At 53.0% G+C, this 18,256-nt stretch overlaps 2 protein-coding genes across 5 annotated transcripts in view; one reads left to right on the forward strand and one right to left on the reverse strand.

The window, feature by feature from the left end:
• Atg16 (Autophagy-related 16) overlaps positions 1–18,256 on the reverse strand; it is a 474,347-nt gene that overhangs the window by 235,839 nt on the left and 220,252 nt on the right. The window lies entirely within an intron of this gene.
• Positions 1–18,256, forward strand: part of neo (ZP and PAN domain-containing protein neyo) — a 209,382-nt gene that overhangs the window by 162,330 nt on the left and 28,796 nt on the right. The gene's annotated exons all lie outside the window — the stretch shown is intronic.

The raw sequence follows: 18,256 nt of genomic DNA on the forward strand, positions 1-18,256 counted from the left end.
TCTCTCTCTCTCTCTCTCTCATCTCTCCTCACTTGCCATCGCTCTAGGTTACGTTCTCGATTCGGTCGATAGCCTACATTCCAGGTTCGCTTCTCTAGCAATTCGATGATGGTGTACATAGTGCCGTGATACGGATAGCCGGACGCAACATCGGCGTCGGTAGCTGAAGTTCGCGGCTCGCACGATCGGTTTGTTGCGCATATACGTCTCGTGAAACGACGAACATGCAAAGTGGCGTGGATCTCTCCTCAGCCTCCTTCGGTGAGGGGAGGAGGACGGGGAGAGACGGCGCGGACGAGGAGACGGGGACGAGAATGAAACCGACAGGAACGAGCAACGACGGGGACAGCGTAGACCGTATGAAACGATATCGTTTGACCGACCGACCGGCCGCTTGATTAGCGATTCACCGCAAACGCAAACGTCTTGACCACGAAGGCAAGACCGGTACTATCGTGACGACGCTACGTCGTAAATACGCCACGAATCGTTTCGTATCGCCGTCGTGCCACACCGCGCCGCGCTGCGCTTCTGTCTGTCCGATATTCCCTCTGACGATGAATACTCGTCCTTTTCGACTCGCTGATCAACGGCACCGACTTTCTCACTCTCTCTCTCTCTCTCTCTCTCTCTCTCTCTCTCTCGCATCCTTCGTTGCCGTTCGCTGCCGATCAAAAATACTTAGTTGTTCGGATTAAATCGCGGCGGTAGGGAGAGAGAGAGAGAGAGAGAGAGAGAGAGAGAAAGAGAGAGAGAGAGAGAGAGAGAGAGAGAGAGAGAGAGAGAGAGAGAGAGAGAGAGAGAGAGAGAGAGAGAGAGAGAGAGAGAGAGAGAGAGAGAGAGAGAGAGAGAGAGAGAGAGTAAGCTGCAAACGTGTTTACTATAATTATGCTCAGGCAGGCGCGTTGATATCCTTCTCGCCATTCCTATGATTAGCGAATCAAGGATGCTGGTAATAATCACGCCAAGTCTAACGCCTCGAACGTGCGAATGCTGAACGTCGCAACTGCGAGATACGTGGTCTTTTGTGACAAAGTTCGCTTGCGGGAGATTTTTGCGCGGAATGTACGAAGAAGAGAGCAAAGAAGCAAAGCCGACTGCTCCGCAGCGCGATGAGAGCGCAGGACTTACGGCGCAAATGCGCAAGGCGCGACTTCCAATATCCGATGTATCGGGTGAGTATGGAAATCTAGCCAAATCACTCTTGCAAGGGTATCAAAGAGGATCTTGTTAGCGCTGAAACATTTCCGCATCCTATGCGCGGTTGCGTGCGTCGGTTATGTTACGCGGCGCGAACATTAATATTCCGCGAATTAAATAGCAGGTTCTCACTTCTGTCCTGTCGTCTCGCCATCGCGTTATGATGAATATACCATCGCCTTCGTTATGCGCGGCGGGTGAATTAAGTAGCCAATATGCATGCTCGCGCATCCCGCATAGATTCATGCGTGCGCACGGTGATGCGTCGGGAATAAACGAAGCAGGTTAGCCGTAATACAGACGGAAGTGGCGCCGATGATTTTCCACAAATTAGATGCAAGTCATGAGCACGTATACGTACGTCCACGTGTGTGTGCGCGCGCGCGCCGCGTGTGCGTCGCTGCGTACGTTGGAAATCATTAATACGGATAGGGTTAACCACGAGATATCCGGATTAGAAATCGAGCGCCGCGTCGCGTCTCGCAATCTCTGATTCATTCGATACGATCATTCACGGCGATCGGTGCCCGTGTGTTATGGCATTTTCCTCTCTTTGTTTCTACCAGCCACTTCCATTGGGGATATCGCGGCGATAGGGTATGAGTAACAAGAATTAATATCCTGCGGTCTGCAGAGGAGAGAGCGTTCACTTTTGCCTTGTCCGCTCGACGTCGTCCCACAATAAATACATCTTGCCTCTTCTTATTCTACTTCCTTTCCTATGCTGCTCGCGCGAGCGTATACGTGTGTGCGTGCGTGCATGCGTGCGTGCGTGCGTGCGTGCGTGCGTGCGTGCGTGCGTGCGTGCGTGCGTGCGTGCGTGCTGCGTGCGCGCGTGCATGTTACGCGTGTGCTCGCGCGCTCGATTCTCGCGGGTGTGCTCGCGTGAGCGCGTACGTGCAGGGGTAACGACACTAAAGGAAATTTGTAATGAAACGTACAAGACATAATGGCGAATGGCGAAGGAGGCCGGGGGAAGCCACCGAAGCGATTTATCACGAACGCGATGTGATCGGGGCTCGCTTCTAGCGCTCGGACGTTAATAACGCCGGCTGCGAATCACGAGCTCTATCCGCCGTCACCTCCTCCTTTCTCCGCCGTGTCTACTCCGATGCATACCTAATAAAGCGGCGGCCGCATCCCCGAGACGCCGCGCCGCGCCGCGCCGGCTTCGCCTTTCCCGTAACGACTGGATAAAAAGCGTGCGCGCGCGGACAGCGACAACAAAGACTGGCGGCGACATGCCTCGATGACGGCGGGAAAAAAGCGCGCAAGGTCGCGCGACGTACGTTCCTCTTTCTCCCCCCCCCCCGCCCCCTTTCACATACATACGGTAAAACCGTACGACACGATCTTCGGCGATCTGGAATTCGAAGAGACGCGGACTCGGGTGCGGTCGGCCGATCATGCGGTTTGCGGTGGCCGTGTGAAAAAATCGAACGCGCGAACGCTTCGGATTCTCGGACCGAGGCTTCTCGTGGCGTTCACACGCGGAACGAACGGTCCGCCGTTTGAGAGGATGAAACGGAGAAGAAATGTGTCGTTACACGCGATCATCGAGCCGAATGACGCAAGTGGAAGCTGATCCTCTTCGCTCTCCTCGAGAGGGCAACTCGCGTCTGCGAATTGTGGGCCTTCCGTCATTGCTGTTTCTCGTCGGACGCAATCCTCGCGGCGAGGAGGATGCGAAGAAGCGGCTTGAAAGCGGTTACCTCTCCCTCCCAGGTTCGATGAACGCGTCTACTCCGAGAGCGCGCAAGGTCGTCTACGTTATCCGGATACGGTCTACGGTCGGCAGAAGATAGATACGTTCCCGCGCGCGACACGCGTCGGCTAATCGTACATATCGCGGTCAGGAAGAGAGAGAAAGAATGCGAGATGTAGGCCACTGTGGTCTTCCTCCTCTCAAACGAGACCTTCCCCTAAGGTCAGTTCGGACATACGTAATAGAGTAGTTTTCTTCCCGAATGAACGTTTAGACGAGTCGAAACGCGCGCGCGCGCGCGCGTGGGCATGTCCTCCGCCGCGCCGAGAGGAGCTCGTGCCTGGTATTCCGTAGAGGCGCTCTGCATAACGCGCTACGGAATACGTGTAGCGGCGGCCGACTCGAGCCGGCAATGGTGGTGATGGTGCTGGTGGTGTCGATGGAGGTCCGGAACTATACGGACGGATGTATCCTGCCAGCGGGCTAGATAGCTCCGGCACGGCTGAGCTGGTTGGAAGATGAGAGGAAGAATACGAACGACGGAGGCAAAGGGATAGATAGATAGATAAAGAACGGGGAGGGAGAGAGGAAGCAGAAGAGAGCGGAGAAAGAAGGAGGAAGAGAGCTAATGCCGAAGCCAATGCTGGCGGAACGACGGCGCGGTATGTGTAACAATCCCGTGATTGCCGTTACTACTGCCGGGTTCGACGTTCACCGGTCTCCTGCAGGATCCTATTCTCCCTCTTCTTCTCTCTCTCTCTCTCTCTCTCTCTCTTCTTCTTTCTCTCTTTCTCTCCTTTGTCTGTAGCCTCGTGCTGCTTACGTCTCGCAAGTAACTCCGTGTCGATTCGCGTTGTCCTTGAGCCGGAGGTGGCGGAAGAGAGGTGCCGCGGTATTACGGCCTCGGATTACGGCGGAGGACCCGGAAGAGAGGGATAGAGAAGATCGAAGTGCGATGATGGTACCGCGCGGCGCGCACGGTGTCGGCGCGGGATGGACGTTTGATGTAAAAGTACAAAAACCGAGCCGGCGGCGGGTTTTGCCGGGTGCGGGAGCGATGGTACGCGCGAACGACGGAACGGGGCAAAGAACCGAAACGGACCGGCTCGCTGGCTCGGCTGCGAGAACAGCCCAGCCAGGCAGGCAAGCAGGCAGGCAGGCAGAGGCAGCCTATCGAGTTCGAGTCTCGCTCAACGAGTTGGCAAACTGTTTCCCCACGTTGTTCGTTGCTCGTTGCGCGCCGTGCCGTGTAGCTCTGACCCCCGCGATATAACTACTCAAAAAGAGGAAGCGAGACGCGGCGCGACTCTAGGGTGAAGAGCGAGGGGCGCGCGCGAGCTCGCGAGAGAGAGAGAGAGAGAGAGAGAGAGAGAGAGAAAGAGGGAGACACACAGCTGGAGCACTGCATTTCCTGCCCTCTTGTAACTTTTATGATCCGCGTAAAGCAGCGATTTTCGCTGGTTCCGCTCGCGTTGGTCCATTCTCTCCTCTCGCTCCTCCATCCCCCGCCCGCCTTTTTTGCGCTTTCTTCCCCTCTCTAACCGGATCGTTCTTTTTTCGCCAGGGCTACGCGCTAGTCGCTACACGCGCTTAGTTAATTCCCGCTTTTTCGCCAGCAGCAACCCACTCGTAACAGTTGCTGGCTCCTGGCAATATATTTTCGATGGTGTGTGTTTGACCGAAGGAGAGTACCAGCGATCGACGATACTTACAACATCGAGCAAATTCGCGTTACGTTCGCGAATTTGTGTCGTTTCGTTTTGTAGACGAAATTACGAAGCAGAGAAGGAGAGGCAGAGAGAGAGAGAGAGAGAGAGAGAGAGAGAGAGAGAGAGAGAGAGAGAGAGAGAGAGAGAGAGAGAGAGAGAGAGAGAGAGAGAGAGGAAGAGAGGGGAGAGAGATATTATTAAAATTAGATTACGCGACACGCATTGAAATTTCTCGCAATTTGCCATACGACCGCAAGCGGCGTGGATAATTTCCCCGTAAATGGATTGTCCGATACGCGTTACGGTTAATTGTGCCCAGCGTGACCGTTATTCGCGCGGTAAGACTCCACCGAGCGGAAATAAAATCAAATCAAAAGCCAACTCGGCAAACAAGCCGTTTAATAGAAACTCACAGTGGCGGTTTTGTTATCTCCGGCGACTCTTGGAATCGTCTCAGATATGTGCACTCACACACACATACATACGTATATCGAAAACCACGTGATTCGGGTTATCCTAACTCTGTCCCGATTTCCTGTGGACTTTACGACTTCGCTCGGCTTCGCGTGCCGAGCAAGAAAAATGTCACGGAAACGATCGAGGCGCGTCACGCTCTGCTCGATACGAAGGTAGCCGTGAAATTGGGGATTTAAGCACGGAAAGCGTGATTCGCGTTGTCGCCTCCTCCTCCTCCTCCTCTTCCTCCCCCCTCCCCTCCACCTCTATCCCTTCTCACCCCGTTGGCGCTGCACAGGACTTTAATTGAGCCAAGCTTCTTACCATTCGCACAAAAGATCCGCTTATTCTGGACGAGTTTTCAGTAAAAAACAAAAGATAAAAAACAAAAAAGGAAAAAGAGACGATGCGAAAATTAAGACATTACTACGCTCATTAACGGTCCTTAGGCCGCTCCTTTGATCAAAATGTTTCATCGCTGCTTAATGTCAAAGGTGCACTCTTCGACTCCGGACTTTTGTTGTTCGACGTACATATTTGCAGTTGGATAATGAAGAGAGCGATAAATATTATAATGTGTATGCGCGCGCAATTTCTTTTTCAATTTGTCTCGTGGGAACATAAATTTTTCTTCGCCGCGCGGAATTACCTGACCAATTAATGTAATTGGCAATTAGCGGGATGAAAATTAGGAGGTGGGGGAGGCGCTCGTCGAGGATACCCGAGGTAGCTGGTCGGGGCCGAGCGATGTTTTAAAGGACCTTTAAATCTGTATTCGCGAGTGTCAGTTAGACGGCGTGAAGCAAAATGGACGCGATAAATGGAACGAGCTGTCTCTGCTCGATTCGTCGCAGGAAGTGCCGTTACCGTCGAGACGCGCTAACTGTAAATGTACCGGCTATACTGCATACTCGAAAAAATTGCCCGCATACATCCGACGCGAAGGGGAAGACGATGAGGTTTCGCGACTACGGCGGCGGCGGCGGCGGCGGCGGCGACGAAACGGAGAGAATTTTCATCGTGTTATTGTCTTCCCCGGCTCGCCTACTACCAACCTACTACACCCGGGACTCCGAGCCGGGATAGAGTCGAGAGTCGTTTTTAACGGATGTCTTTCCGCGAGCGGCAGAGGTAATAGTGTCATATTTGCGTAACAAGTGTCATACCAGAACTTTATCTCACAAAGCCGACAGATGGCTCGACGTTTCGAGCTTATGCCGCGGGACGGAAACGAATACATCCGGATATACGTCTAGTCGCGCGCACGCGGACGATTCTCTTTCCTCTCCGGCGCCGCTCCCCCCTTCCCCTCCCTCTCCACGTGCGTACAACTCTGTCCCCTCTCGTTCGCTCTTCTGGGCTTACCTGCAACAGACACGAGAGAGACACGATTACCGTTAGAAATTCGATCGTAATTAAACACGACTGAAGGGAGGGCAAGAAAAATGGAGAGGACGGGCGGGAGAATATTCGCCAGTACGCTAATTACTACCACGTTAAATATGTACTCGGTCGCGAGGAGCTCGCCGATATCTGAGAGAGCCTCCCGTGAGACGCTCCCGTTGCTCTTGTTTCCAAACCGACAGGCCGGATTCCGCGGAGCCCGAGCTCGATATTATCGCGGCAGAACCGATTAAGAAGCCTTATTGCTCACGTCGGGAGGGTGTGGTTCCGGCTAATTGCCGAAAATTCCGGGCCGAGGGGGCCGGGTACAGTTCGCAACCCGGTATTATCGTTAATGCGCGGTTCCCATGGTAAAAAAAACGGCACGGTCGTGCTGTCAATAATGATGTATGCCGATTACAACACGCGACAACGTCGTTATTACGGGCCATCCTTTCATCGTTGGGAACAGCTTTACCAGGTGCCAAGCACCGGGGCTAGACGGGGAGATGACAATTAGCGTTATTATGTAGCTCGTCGCCGCTTAATGACCGCTTGTGCCATTTCATAAGAGCGAGCGAGAATAAAGAAGCGGAAAAGAGGAAAGGTAAAAAGGCATCGTTTTCGCGATTGCCTGAAAGACGCTAATTTATTTCAGCTCTCACCTCCCCTCCCCTCCCCTCCCCTCCCCCCTTCCTCCTCCTCTTCTCCCTGGCCCTCTTTTCCGCAGCGTAGTACATAATGTGCGTAAACATAAGCAGCGAGTCGCGCCCGACGCCATTAATTTCGAGAGAAACGCTATTTTAACGGATTTAGGAGAGCCGCGCGCGCGCGCGCGCGCTCATTCATTCGGCACTTTTGTGCGGCTCGTTCGACGTGTGAAGAGAAGTGTTCTTTTCTTACCAATCTCCCTTACCTTTCCTCCTTCTTCGTGTTCTTCGTTCACTTTTTCAATTATACGGAGAATACGAGCACGGCGCGCCTGTCAACAGTCGGAGAGGAGAGCCCGTCGCTCGCCAGTGCGGCTGAGGTATGCGATAAACTCTCGAGTCTAGGACTTGCATCTTACAGGAAACGGATGGGAGCCTGATTTCAATTCAATAGCTCTCGCGACGAAAGCTCGTTTCATGGCGTTTTTGTCCCTCTTCCATGCCCGTTACTTTTCCCCGCGTCTTTCTCCCCATCTATCTCTTTCTCTTCTCCCGCTCCCCCCCCCCGCCGCCCCCTTTCTATTTCTATCTCGTTATCCATTTTGAGTTTTTCGAACCGGTCGAGTGCTCGTGAAATGTAATACAGGGAACGGAAGGAATATATAAAGGCGTGTATCCCCCACACGTTGCGCCGAGTAGCTCTAAATCGATAGTTAGGGCGTTTGTACGTTATTATTAAACCATGTCCTTTTTTTCACAGAAAATTTCACATTCCCGGTACACGTGTATCTATTACGAAACGGGTTTTCTTAATGAGAGAGTCCGCGTCTCTTTTTACCGCTGATTAATATGAACTCAATACGAGTTATCCGTACGTAATGTATCGTCGTCGCCGGCGGCGGCGGCGGCGGCGGTGGCGGTGGTGCAAAAATAAAATAAAATTGCGAGCGTAATTCGATTTAATGCGTTAATTTCGAATTCCAATTGCACCTATTTCTTACCCGTGACTTGTCCGGGAACGATTAAAATGGTCGTGGTGTGGTTATCGAGGATATTAATTAATCTACCCGAGAGATACGCTGCTATAAGCACATAACGTAAGACTGAGCTTTAATCGCGGACAACCGTACGCCTATAATTCTGCGGCGGCGGCGGTCCGCGCGCCGTTGTATATAAAATGTTCCTCAAATATATGAAGTGTCATAAATTGTTCCGTAGCGCGAGCGCGCGAGAGTTGTTAATAAATCGAAATAATTATCTTCCATTTAATGTTTCACGCTCTCTGTCTGAGGAATGTCTCGTTGCTCATACAGCGGCGGCCGTATCCGCGTTCTTGAGCATCACGAAAATTCTCACGGCCTTCAGCCGAAGGTGCCTTACGCGTCTAATGCGCCTATGCATATCGCGGATATGCAATAGACACCGCAACAGGGGGCCTTTCGTTGCGGAGAATAACTAGAAATATGTGGGTATAGTCTTCTAGGTGCATTAGCATAGTTATGCTGCGCCTTCGGTACTTCTGTACGCGCGTGGCGCGCGCTGCGCGGCACAGCAAAGTAGCGCCGTGAAATCGACTTCATCCGTAACGCCGCGTGCCGTTTTTATATAGCAAGCGGCGATAGTTCGCCGTACCTTTAAGAGCTAGTTTGCATCACAATCCGCGAGAGAGAAATCTTGTTTACAGCGAGTTTCGGCGTGCCGGCGAATTTTTCTCTCCCCGTGCTCTCCTCATTGGAATTGGAGAGTGGATTACGATGATTGATAATATAATGCCCCCATCCGCCAAAGTTACGCTCCCGTGTCCGGCGCGATGCTTATTCTCTAAATAGAGAGGGAAAGATAAAGAGAGGAACAGAGGGAGAGGGAGAGGGAGGGAGGGAGGGAGGGAGGGAGATAGAGAGAAAAGAAAGAGAAAGAAAAAGAAAACACAGGAAAGTTCACGTAACGTTATGATTGAGCAGGTACTATAAAGTGAAAAACTTGGCGCAGATTCCGCGAGGTAAAGAATAAAAGTTCGGGATTATGTAAATGATTTCTACGCTAGTCAACCTGGGAATTGTGCGTTGTGCAGGGAACTCCGGATCGATTATATTAATATGCATTCGCCGTATATCATCGGTCCTGCTATCATAATTTAAATATGTAGTTTAACGAGGTCTCTCTCTCTCTCTCTCTCTGTCATTCTCTCTACCTACCTCTTCCTCCGTTTATCATTTCACAGCCGCGAATTGAAATTACGCCACCGCCGACGATGGTCAATTTTTCAAAGAGACACAGCTGACAAGCTATTCGACGCAAGCAACATGTACACTGCTACACCAGCTAAACTCGAAAGTGATTTCCGCGAGAGATCGGGAATGCGGAATCCGAGATTGAAAGGACGTCCGCGAGTGTCCTTTTCCGCGGCGCGGAACGAGCCGAGAGGGGACCGGTGCGGGCTGATATAAGTGAAATTCCAGGATTCGCATTTATCTTCCACATAGTTTCTGTGTTTTTCCCTGCGTTCTCCCGCGCGCTCGCTTCATTTGGGCCGAAGATCGATGAAGTTGTAGGAACTGAAAATCGACCGCGAGTAGCGCGATCTATTGCGAAAAAGCGACGTGTGATCACCTCCGCGTGTTCCTCTCACACTCGCTCTCTCCAGCCCTCCCCTTCTCTCTCGCAACTCTCTGCTGGAAGCAGCCACTCCACAGTCTAATATTGATTTCGCATCGTCGTCGTCGTCGTCGTCGTGGTCGTCGTCGTCGTCGTCGTCTCCCGTCGTCTCCCCGTTCCCCGATTTCTCTCCTCCGCAGGAGCGCGCCGCGCCGGCCGGAAACCGTAGGCGCAACGGGGATGCGGGTACATGCATGTATATGCACACGTATGCGATGCACCGCGTCAAAGGGGCGCCGCGATTTTCCTATGCAAATTGTCAAGGGGCCACGACCCGCTAAAATAACCGTCGGGAATAATGTCATAGATTGGGAGGAGGAGTTAGCGCGAGCGCGAACGCGCTCGCGCGTTCGCAAGCGCATTGCGAGAAATGGACAATATATCGTTGGGCCGGCCATTACGTAGGACCATTAAATAGTCGACACGCCGAGATAACGAGCATTAGCCACACAACTGCCACATTAGGTACGTACCCTCCACATACGTGCGGAGGTGCGAGTCGGGACAACGCGTCCATAGAGCGAGCACGCCGTTTGCCCTTTCCCGGCATCCCACGGGGATATTCCGTCTGGCCATTCTTCTCGCGCAGGTTACCCCCGTAATCGCGCCTTTGAATCAAGTATTTATTCCGAATCTAAAATCGATCCCCGCAAGTGCTCCCGCTGTCTCTCTTTCTCCTTCTTTTTGTCTGTCCATTCTCAGTCCGTACTTTTCGCCGGTAGTCGCGCCTTCGACGGATTTCGCTTATTTTCACCGCCGACTGCCGCTTGTTTCCTGGCATTTTCCCACGCGTCAAATTTGTTCTACAGTTCCACTGGATGGAATTTATTTGTAATATATATATATATTCGCATACTGATTGGAGAAAGTCAGACTTTGTCGCAACTCGCTTTTTCTGCGCCAGCATTTCCCCGTTGTCGTAATTGGCCCTCGAGCCAACAGTGAGCATGTTGTGATACGCTAAAGCACCAAAGCGCGCTTTAGCAACACAAGAGCATTCGATCCAGCCAAGGGCGATTTGCGAAGACAGAATTTTAGACTTTCGCGAGAAAGCTCTAAATATATTCACAAAACAGAAAACACATTTTAGCCTCTAACATATCCGCGCGAGATGTCATGAAAGGAGCGCGATGCTCTTTGAGATGCGGGGGACATTTCCTCTTCGGACGCGCTGGATTTCACGATCGAGCACGCCTCGCTTCCTCGTTTCTCTCCGCTTCACCTTTCAGACAGAGAGAGAGAGAGAGAGAGAGAGAGAGAGAGAGAGAGAGAGAGAGGCGCAACTGCTTCGTTGCGTTCGATTAACGCATAAATGCCCAGATTTTCTTCGTTATTCGTACGTGCGCTCACCGCGCAGCGCCGTAAGACTGTATTCTTTCGGTCGCCCGGCGCAGAGAGATGATCGCATACCGTTAACTGCACACGCGCACACGCATACATGTGTACAGGCACCGGCCGATTCGCGAAAGAAAGAAGTACCGTACCGTACCGCAATTCCCTTTGTCTCCCTTTCGCCGTTACTTTCCACATGATGAATTTAGAACCAGTTGGATTACCTTCGGGAATGGCCTGGTGTCGCGGCGAAGTTCGCGTGAACGTGTAAACCCGTACATGTCGAGAGAGAGAGAGAGAGAGAGAGAGAGAGAGAGAGAGAGAGAGAGAGAGAGAGAAACGGGAGATTGCGAAGCCAACGATAGGGCGGGGAAGGGGAGAACGAGGGGGCTGAGAGATGCGGTCGGCACGAAATTACGTACGGGGAATTCTGTCGTCTGCCGTACTATCGAAAGTAATCTCGTCCCGCGATAATTCGCGAAAGCACTTTGGGGAGAGGGGGGGACCTGTGCGTTTCTTGCCGTGGCGGATCGGTATGTAAGATCCTCGAAAGTCAATTTCCCACGAAACGAGCGATTGGGCAGCGACGAGAGGCAAAAAGACAAGGGGATCCCCCGATATCGCCTCGGCTCTCGCTGGACTTGCGGGATCGCCGCATCACACACACGTATACACACACACACACACACACACACACACACAATGGTCCCGTACCCGCTTATTTCAAGTGATATAAGAAAGCGATAAGAAACATCCGGGCCTATTGTTGCGTGTGCTTAGCGCCTATTAGCACGTTCCCGGGATAATTGTTATTCGGTGCCATCCATCCCTCTCTTTTTTTCTCGCGCGTGCGCACTCTCGCTCTCTCTGCCTCTTTTCGCGGCGACTCGCTTCAAGTCGATTCAACGTCGAGGGAAAAGTTATTCCCGGTACAGTGCGAGCAAATATATATACAGGATATATCCAAGATATATACCGCGAGAACTCTCTCCGAGTGGCCATAAATCACTCACGCGCAGTCTCGGACTCATATACTTACTTTCAGCCAATGAAAGCGGGATAATAAGATTAATGTATGACGTGTGCAGGCGAAGCTAGGACAAAGGTAATTTAAAGATGGGCGGTTCGCTAAAAAGTTTCGAGAAGTGCACATTGCGGTAGGAAGTTATGTAATTGTGATGTAGTGCCCGCAGGCATCTCGTTCTCTCTCTCTTTCTCTCTCTTCCCCCCCTCCCCCATTCTCTCTTTGACCAGGTATTCTTTTCACGTCTAAACGTCTTGGAGCAAGAAGCCGCGAGTCACATGACGCGTGTAACGAGAATCGCAAGAATCGCGAAGGAAATATAGCAGTCCCCTCCAACATGGGTTGATAATTGAGTGGAAAAGAAGAAATCGGAGGAGGAGGGGCTGGATGAGAGGAGTCGTTCGCGACGACTTCAGAAAGCCGTTCCTAACCGAAGTTGTTTTTGTCGCTGCGGCCGGATCCGCGCGGTTCGTAGCAATGAGAAAGAGCGCCTCGTTAGTCTCAAATCGGTCAACCGACCATTGAATCTAGCAAAGAGACGGACCGCCCGTTCCAACCAAATTCCGCAACAGACATCGACTTTTCAAGCGTTCATGCGGAATCCCTCGTCTCCATGTGTGAGCGTCACAAAGGGTTCGCTCCGGGACGGTGGTTGCAAAGAGGATGGCTGATCGTTAGGCGGCGCTTCCGAAAGGCGCCGAAGTATCCGACGTTGTACTCGATAAAGGAGAAGAAGAAGGAAGAAGAAGAAGGAAGAAGAAGAAGAAGAAGAAGAAGAAGAAGAAGAAGAAGAAAAAGAAGAAGAAGATAATGATGAAAGCGAAGAAGAACGAGAAGAAGATGAAGAAGAGGAAGAGCGGCAGGGGGCAAACGAGACAGTCAGAAAAAGAAGCCGAAGAAGCCGAAAGACGGAGGAGAAGGAGGACAAAAAAGCAAGCGAGGAGGGGACGCTGTCGATGTCGTGGATGATTGCGCCGTAATCGGGAGACTGCCACCCTCCAGCCATCCCCTTCCTACCGCTATCCCGCCCACCCCACCTCGAGTTACAATCCTCAGAGAATCGTCGCCATTCGGCACGGCTCTTATCACCTTAACACACGGCCAAGGGACGCTACAGAGTGTGAGCGTGTTGTTGCTGCAGCAGCACGCGAATGCCCCAAATAGGGTCCATTCTACGACACCAGCTCGACCACACGAACTATTAAAATGTAAATTGACCGGGCGTTCGTTTGACTAAACAGTCATCAGAGACTCCGTTGTATGCGGTTAGTTGGCGCGGTGGCGATTCGGGCAGCCGAGGAGAGAGGAGCCTCTCCCCCCGTCCTCTCTCTCTCTCTCTCTCTCTCTCTGTCCGTCTACGACCTCTTTCCCACCTCTGTCTCTGTTTCCGCGGTGAAACTCGCGCGCGGTAAGAATCGGCCGAGATCGATGCGGCGCGCCGACGCAGCCGACCACGCAGGAAACCGTAACGTTATCTTGTACACAGCCGATTAAACGTTTCCTGTTCCTCCTCGACGGAGGATCTTTCGGTAGCCGGTACCTTGCGCCGCGTCGGACAGTATGCGAGGCACACGCAGAAGGAGCGCATGCACGCGTGTATGCGCGCGATGAATCGACCGAACGACGCCTGAATAATATTCGTTCAGCCTTCCTGCGCAATAATAATTACTTCCGGCTCATAGAAGCGCGCGCGCGGCTTCAACGCCGGTGGATGCCGCGCTAGATGTATCTCGGCCGTAATGTATTCGCACGGACGCACCCCGAGCGATAGCTCTCGCGCGGTAGCTCTCTGGCGCTGCCTTCCGCGTGGAGCTCCGCTTCACTCCGCTCGGCTCGGCTCGGCTCGGCTCGGCTCGCGATATCCTACGAATTACGGCGATTCGACAAAGAATAATGCTTTTCCGTCACGTCCCGATCCGCCGGCCGACTCGGACAATCGTGGACCCGTGCTAAGATATTCATGTAACATTCATCCTTCGTGTCAGCCGCGCCGCTTCCGCGTCTATTGTCAGCTCATACGTTAGAACCACCTTGCCGAGCAACCAAGCAACCAACCGGCCGGCCGGCCAGCCAGCTGACCGATCGCGGCCTCCCTCCTCATCCACGCTGTTATCTATTGGAAGACATCCGCGGGTGGTTGCGTTGGCGATAGCACGCGCGCGAACCGCGAAAGGCGAACGTCGGAAGGATTAAGTCGTCGTTACATTCGCGTATCATTAATCACGCGATAAGCGGGCACGCTAGAAAATCGTTAGTGGCTCGGAGAGAACTCTCTTCGGGTTTAGGCGTGGGCGTCACGCCGCCGTAGAGCCGCGGCGGGCTGCGCTCCGTGGCGTGTGTGGCGCGCGCGGATGAATAGCTCGCGTTGGCTTTCTTTACGGTCCGCGATGAAATATCTCATTATTAACGTCTCCCCTCCCCCTCCCCCCCCGCCTCCTCTACGCGATCAACTCGGTCGCTCGCGATCACGTGGCTGGCGCGAAGCGCGGAATTCGCTCGCGTGAATTTTCTTCTTCTCCCCCCAGCTCCCGCCTGCACCTCGACGACGACACGTATATACGAGCGGTTATCAGAACTGCTTGAGGAGGCGCGATCCTCCTGCCCCCGCCGGCGTACACGCGGGGCTTCTCCATTTGCCGCCGCGCGACGATGCAGTCTCGAGATTATTTACCCGCGTGCTCGACGCATTCGCCGCGGAGATCCCGACATTACGATCTCTCGTCGGGGAGGGTTCAACTGGGGCTGGAGAGAATAAATTCCCGCGGATGCCTCCTGGGAAGAAATGAATCTGCCCGGTCTGCTAACGCAAACCGATGCTTGCGCGATCCCCGCGTAATAAGGAAAGTTTAGCCGAAACGATGAGGAGAAAAGAGGTAAATCGGGGGAGGAAGAGAGAGAGAGAGAGAGAGAGAGAGAGAGAGAGGGGGGGGAAGGGAGGGACAAAGAGAAAGGGAGAGCTGGAAAATAAGGAGGAAAAGAGTTAAGGGGAATAGGTTCGTTTTTGCTGATAAACGCTCTCCGCGAACGTTAATTGCATTCCGCGTGAATGCCCGCGATCGAGAGATTTGCTATGGTTACCCAGCGGGGCCGAGCAAGGCGTCGAGGAGCTTTGGTTGAAAGCATGGTATGTCTGACTCTTGAAATTCCTCAGGAGGGTAAAATTATGCGGAATGGCCGCGCGACGACGGCGCGGTGTAGCCGTGATTACCGATTCAGAAGATTTTCAAGTTCCTACCACCATCAGTTACGTCGATATTCCCGTGGACACGAACGCCCGTTAATTAGCTGGTAAGCCGTTACTCCGCTATCGCGTTCTTACGTTAGTCTTTCAATTACCGCCGTGCGTTCTGCGCGCGTTATCGTGTTTCGCGGTGATCAAGAACGAAGGGATTCTCGTATTCGATGCGCGTAACATCAAGACGCGCTCCTTCGTCCGCGCGTACTCGTCCCGTTAATCCGCGCTCCCGCTCGCTCGCGCTCCTTCTTTTCCCCCCTAATCCCCGCGAGTCCCGGGGGGGATGGTTGTTCGCGCGGGGCGGGAGATTTAATCGGGGGCGTTTATATTATATGCGAACGTGGGTGGGGGATAAAAAATCACCGCATACGCGATTACCGTATTTACTCGCCGGAGTTTGTTGATAATTTGTGCGCGAGAGCGCGCCGTAAAATATCCCGCCGCGCGATTTTATAAATATTTTCGCTAAAAACCCCCTGCGTCGCCGTGATATTCTCGCAGAAATACGACGACGTCGGGCACGGCGCGTCTCCGCGCGAGCGGCTGGAAAAAGGAGACGGTACGGAGGATTTCCTGTGATGTTTAAGCGAGCATTAACCTGTCCTTCCATGCTGTCTCTTAAGAATGCATCAGAGAGGAGCTTTGCCGAGACGCAAACGACAATGAGTATTCGCGACGTAACGACGTGGGTCACAGCTGCGGAAAAAGATGGCTATTGAGCGCGCGACTACGGCGACTATATGCAACAGATGCGTATAGTGCGCCGGAGAATGCCGGCAAAGGGAAAAGTAGCCGGAAGAATAAATTACTCGTGGCATAATTAACAGCCACACGTGTAGCTTCCGCGAGAACAATTAGCAGAGCTTCCTAAGAAATCTCGTGTTACGATGGGACGATTGTAACGCTCGCGTGGTTCACTTCATGAAGAATCCTGATCGTTGCGTGAAGCATCCTAATCAACGTGCGAAAATTGAATTCTTTCTTCATTACGATCGACGAGTTTACGAGTTCCACCTTTTTACGCGTATACTTGAATCGAAAACTTCTGGTGCCGTGTTAATTCCGCGAATTTCATCGGACTTGAAGGACTAGTGGAAAATGCCGAGGTTAAACATTGCACGGATAATTGTCTCTTGATGCATATCCCTGGTTATTCACCACCGTTTTGTTGAGGCTTTTAACGAAGCAATTATTTAGAGAGTCGTTTTTGATATTTTCAACGATATAAACTCTAGCCTCCCCCCTCCCCCACTCTCTCTTCTCTTCAAGTTCAACGCAATTATCAGGGTTAACGTAGAAATTTCGAGTCAGGTATATCTGCGATATCGATTAATATCGACGCGGCATCAGCTGGCGGAACGCGATTTAGCCGAAGCGCAGGCGGCGAGAGAGGAACTTCACGGACGGTTTTCTTCAGGCCGTGATTTACGAGCGTGAGGAATCAATGTCCACGGAATGGTCATTCCGCCGCCAGCGTATCTCCGACGCGACGACTGTGCATCTCGAGCGAGTCGTACGCGAGGTAGCGGCAGGTAGAGGTAAGCAAGCGGGCAGGTAGGTAGGTAGGTAGGTAGGTAGGTAGGTAGATAGGTGCGCTCTCGACGTAGAACCGGCAGTCACAATCGTCCGTACTCATCTCGGCGGGTGGAAACCCCCGCTGGGGAGATATCGTGCCACCCCCGTCGCAGATCCCGCAGCCGTTTGATGGCAGTGACAGCCTTGCACAAGCAGCCGCGGCGATCGCGCGGAGACCGCCGCGCACGATAATACACGGCGGAGAACAACCGGTAGCCGCCGCACGACGATCATTTAAACTCAACGATCGGGGATCCGAGTAAATCATTCGAGCCGCATGGCTCGAGCTTCATCTATCTTCGCTTTCTTCGCGCCGCCGCCGCCGCCGCCGCCACCACGTATCGCGCGTTTCCGGACGCGCATATTCCTCTACGCGATAGTGAGCCACTCTCTCGCGCCGACGTCCCGCCGATCCTTTTCATTCGACTAAATTGCGAGGAAGCAGTGTGCGATCGCGTACGCTGAAAAGGTAGCGGCTCTGATGAAAGTCGACCAGCCGCGTAATTATCGCGACCCGACGCGACGCGGCTACGTGGAAACGTTGGTTGACGCGCTTTTGGGCGTCCAAGCCCGAGGTTAATAACCCCGGACGTTCGTTTAAAATACGCTAGCCGGCGCGGACGTTTGAAGGAACGTTTACTTTCGACCGCCGTCACGGCTCTCTCTCTCTCTCTCTCTCTCCCCTTATACCCCCCCCCTCTCTCTCTCTCTCTCTCTCAACTCTTCGCCATTCCGCGCGACCTCACCTCCACCGTCGCGTCATTTTCCGTCACGGTTCGCACGCCGTTGGCCAAGGGGATGTCGTTACCACGAGAGATAGGGATGCGAATGCAACACGGAAGACCGACCATTAAATTATATCCCGCTCACGTGTGCGCGCGCACGAGCGTGTACGTCGTACGTACGCGTATTGTGCTTAGCAGCAGCGCCGCGTCGACTACGCTTCTGCCGACCGCGCAATTCTCGCATGCTCTCGCGTAGCGCGACTTAGGGAGAATTACGAGCAAGATAGCAATGAGGAAGATACGACTTTATATCGCGCCGTACGTGCGCATCTTTGGACCTATAGTTCTGTATCCGTGGCGTGATACCGCCGGCGGAAGATCTCGTTTGTTCTCGCTCGCTCGCCCCGTTCTCTCGCAATCACCGGCGTCGTTCTCCTCGCGTATCTCGCTACCGCCGGCATTTTTCGCGATGCCCGTGTTTAATCTGCGACTCGGGGATTTATTTCCCCAGCGTCTCTGATAGCGAACTGTTCGCGCGGCCGCGCGTAATTATATTTAGACGCGTCCGAATTAATTTGTCACGCTTGCGGAGACGGGCAATTAGCAC

This window comes from Harpegnathos saltator, unplaced genomic scaffold, assembly GCF_003227715.2.
Source record: "Harpegnathos saltator strain DR-91 unplaced genomic scaffold, Hsal_v8.6 scaffold140, whole genome shotgun sequence".
Classification (NCBI taxonomy): domain Eukaryota; kingdom Metazoa; phylum Arthropoda; class Insecta; order Hymenoptera; family Formicidae; genus Harpegnathos; species Harpegnathos saltator.